The sequence below is a fragment of the Dryobates pubescens genome, chromosome 11 (genome assembly GCF_014839835.1).
Source record: "Dryobates pubescens isolate bDryPub1 chromosome 11, bDryPub1.pri, whole genome shotgun sequence".
In the NCBI taxonomy this organism is placed as follows: domain Eukaryota; kingdom Metazoa; phylum Chordata; class Aves; order Piciformes; family Picidae; genus Dryobates; species Dryobates pubescens.
Window position 1 is genome coordinate 37,207,850 of NC_071622.1, and position 4,345 is coordinate 37,212,194.

The following is a 4,345-nucleotide window of genomic DNA, read 5'->3' on the forward strand; positions in this document are numbered from 1 at the left end:
TTAGCCTCACCCAATCAGCCCCTCCTAATTAATCCCCCTTACCTACTTCCCCCCCTTAATTAATCCCCCTCTAATTAGCCCCCCCATGAACTCCTCTCTTCCCCCTAATTAGCCTCCCCCCAATTAAGCCCTCAATCAATCCCTTCCTAATTAGCCCCTCCCCCCTGTTAATTAATGCCCAGCCCCTCCCCCTCCTGCCCCTTTGCCGAGCAGCCTGAGCGCAGCCCTGGGGCCCCTAATTGGTGCCGATTCATTAATTCATTAGTGCTAATTGCTGTCCCTTCCTGACCTCGCTCCTCATTGGCTGCGAGCCCGGAGCCGGCCCCGCAGTGGCTGACTCAGGGCAGAGCTGCTGGGAGGCAACTGGGAGGCACTGGGGGAACTGGCTGGGGGCGCTGGGAGGGACTGCAGCAGCACTGGGAGCAACTGGAGTGGCACTGGGAGGCCCTGGGATGGAACTGGAGCGGCACTGGGAGCAGCTGGGATGGAACTGGAGCGGCACTGGGAGCAGCTGGGATGGAACTGGAGTGGCACTGGGAGGCACTGGGATGAACTGGAGTAGCACTGGGAGGCACTGGGATGAACTGGAGTGGCACTGGGAGCAGCTGGGATGGAACTGGAGTGGCACTGGGAGCAGCTGGGATGGAACTGGAGCGGCACTGGGAGGCACTGGGAGGAACTGGAGTGGCACTGGGAGGCCCTGGGATGGAACTGGAGTGGCACTGGGAGCAGCTGGGATGGAACTGGAGCAGCACTGGGAGCAGCTGGGATGGAACTGGAGCGGCACTGGGAGCAGCTGGGATGGAACTGGAGCGGCACTGGGAGGCACTGGGAGGAACTGAAGTGGCACTGGGAGGCCCTGGGATGGAACTGGAGTGGCACTGGGAGCAGCTGGGATGGAACTGGAGCAGCACTGGGAGGCACTGGGATGAACTGGAGCAGCACTGGGAGGCACTGGGATGAACTGGAGTGGCACTGGGAGGCACTGGGATGAACTGGAGTGGCACTGGGAGGCACTGGGATGAACTGGAGCGGCACTGGGAGCAACTGGGATGGAACTGGAGCGGCACTGGGAGCAGCTGGGATGGAACTGGAGCGGCACTGGGAGGCACTGGGATGAACTGGAGTAGCACTGGGAGGCACTGGGATGAACTGGAGCGGCACTGGGAGCAGCTGGGATGGAACTGGAGCGGCACTGGGAGCAACTGGGATGGAACTGGAGCGGCACTGGGAGCAGCTGGGATGGAACTGGAGCGGCACTGGGAGCAGCTGGGATGGAACTGGAGCGGCACTGGGAGGCACTGGGATGAACTGGAGCAGCACTGGGAGCAGCTGGGATGGAACTGGAGTGGCACTGGGAGCAGCTGGGATGGAACTGGAGCGGCACTGGGAGCAGCTGGGATGGAACTGGAGCGGCACTGGGAGCAGCTGGGATGGAACTGGAGCGGCACTGGGAGGCACTGGGATGAACTGGAGTAGCACTGGGAGGCACTGGGATGAACTGGAGTGGCACTGGGAGCAGCTGGGATGGAACTGGAGTGGCACTGGGAGGCACTGGGAGCAACTGGGATGAACTGGAATAGCTCCTGCTGCAGCCTGGGCACCCCCTGGGCATCTTACGGGCTCCTGCTGGGCCCTGGGCACCTTCTGATCTCCTGGTTCCTTCTCACCACCTCTGGGACCTTCTTGGGCCTCCTGGTCCCTCCTCACCACCTCCTGATGCCTTCTGGGACCTCCTTGGTCCTTTTCCTCTTCCTCTTGGTTCCTCCTCTCCCTCTCCCTGCCCAGTTCCTTCTCCTCCTTCTCCTCCTTCTCCTCCTTCTCCTCCTTCTCCTCCTTCTCCTCCTTCTCCTCCTTCTCCTCCTTCTCCTCCTTCTCCTCCTTCTCCTCCTTCTCCTCCTTCTCCTCCTTCTCCTCCTTCTCCTCCTTCTCCTCCTTCTCCTCCTCCTCCTCCTCCTCCTCCTCCTCCTCCTCCTCCTCCTCCTCCTCTTCCTCCTCCTCCTCCTCCTCCTCCTCCTCCTTCTCCTCCTCTCCTTCCCTCATTCCATCTCCTCCTCCTCCTCTTCCTCCTCCTCTTTCTCTCCCTCCATCCCCATCTCCATCCCCATCTCCATCCCCATCTCCATCCCCATCTCCATCCCCATCTCCATCCCCATCTCCTCCTCTTCCTCCTCCAACCATGGTGGAGGAGGAAGCTTTGGAGCCACCAAGATGAAGGTTGAGGACCTCCAAGGTGGTCAGAGGTGACCAAGAGGCTCCAAGGTGGCCAAGAGCTCCAAGGTGGCCACCAGGAAGCCTTGGAGCCACCAAGATGAAGGTGGCTGAGGAGCTCCAGGAGGCCCAGAGTGGGTTGTGGCCTCCTGTGGAGGATCTCCTGAGGGTTCCTCTCCCCTCCTGCAGTGCCCTTCCCCCAGGAGCTGCACTGCACCCAGGTCACCACTGTGGCTCCGGAGCCCTGCCCTGGCTCCTTCCCCCCCAGCAGGCTCTGTGCCAGGGAGGCCTCCAGCAGGGCTGGCTCCTGCCCCCTGGGGGCCTCCTTCTGAGCTCCTCTGGGGCCCTGGGGGAGGTCCTGTGGAGCTTGGGGGAGGTTCCTTGGACCTTCTGAGCTCCTCTGGACCCTTGGAGGTCTCCCCCTGGTGGTGGCACCTGGGAGGTGGAAGGAAAAAAAGGGAGCAGGGGATGGGGAAAAGGGGAAGGGGATGGGGAAGGAGGGGAGGGGAAGGGGAAGGAGGGGAGGGGATGGGGAGAAGGAGGAAGGCGGGGAAGGGGGAAGGAGGGGAAGGGGGAAGGAGGGGAAGGGGGAAGGAGGGGACGGGGGAAGGAGGGGGAAGGAGGGGAGGGGAAGGGCTTTAAAGGGCCTCAAAGGTCCTTGAAGGTTCTCAAGGTCCTCAAAGAAGGTTCTCAGAGGTCCTCAAAGGTCCTCAGGGAGTCCCCAGGAGGTCTTTGAAGCTCCTCCAGAAGGTCCTCAGCGCCGGCAGGTCTGAGCCTTGGAGGCCAAGCCCTGGCTGATGATGATGAAGAGGAGGAGGAGGAGGAGGATGGGGGCAGGGGGAAGGCCTTGACCCCTGTGGGACCTCCCTGGAGATGCTGGGGAATAAAAGTTCTGCTCTGGAGGTGACCACCTGGAGAAGACCTTCTGGGGGGGGAGGGAGGGGAGGGGAGGGGAAGTTCCTGTGTGGTGGCCTCCAGGTGGGGGAGGTTCCAAAGCCCTGGAGGTGACCTCTTGGAGGCCCAGCTGCTGGTGGAGGGCAACCAGGAGGTGGCCTGGTGGCCACCATGGGCACTTGGTGGCATCTGGTGGCCCTTGGTGGTCCCCTGGTGGCCCTTGGTAGCCCTGGGGGTGGCTTTGTCCCCTCCTGGCCAGCAGAGGCAGGTGCCAGCTCTGGGGGGAGGGGCTGGTGGCCCCTGGGTGGCAGCTGCCACACCCAGGCTGGTTTGGGGACATTGATGAGGCCTTAATGAGGGCAGCAGGGAGGGGCTGGGATGGCACCGGCAGGACTGGTCCAGGGCCCCACCCTGCCCCCAGGCCTGCCCCTGGCATCGTCCCCACCCTGCCACACCCACTGCTGGCCACCTTGGTGGTCCCTTGGAGGCACTTGGTGGTCCCTTGGGGGCCCTGTGGTGGTTTCTTGGTGGCACTTGGTGGTCCTTTGGTGTCCCTGGGTGGTGCTTAATGGCCCCTGGGTGGCATCTGGTGGCACTTGGTGGTCCCTGGGCATCCCTTGGTGGCCCCTGGGCAGCCCCTGGGTGGCCCTTGGTGGCCCCTGGGTGGCATCAGGTGGCCCTTGGTGGTCCCTGGGCATCCCTTGGTGGCCCCTGGGTGGCCCTTGGCTGCCCCTGGGTGGCATCAGGTGGCCCTTGGCAGTCCCTGGGTGGCCCTTGGCGGTCTCTGGGTGGCCCTTGGTGGTCTCTGGGTGGCCCTTGGCAGCCCCTGGGTGGCCCTTGGCGGTCTCTGGGTGGCCCCTGGCAGCCCCTGGGTGGCCCTTGGTGGCCCCTGGGTGGCAGCTGCTGGCACTCAGCAGCCCAAGGAGGTGCCCAGGGAAGGCCTCCGAGAGGCTGGGAGGAGGCCCCCGGCCCCGCCCCGCCCCCCCAGGCGCTGAGTCAGCTGGGGGCGTGGTCGGCCCCACCCCCAGGCCTATAAGAGGAGGAGGCAGCGGCAGAGTTGCTGCTCGGCCGCTCCCCGCCCGCTCCAGACCTCCTCCTGCTCGCCGGTGAGTCCCACGCCCCCCAGGGGCCACGCCCCCCATGGGGCCACGCCCTGCTGCCAGGGGCCCAGACCCCCCCGGGGGAGGCCAAGAGCTCTCCAGCACTGCCCAGGAGCTCCCTGCTGGCCAAGAGCTCCATG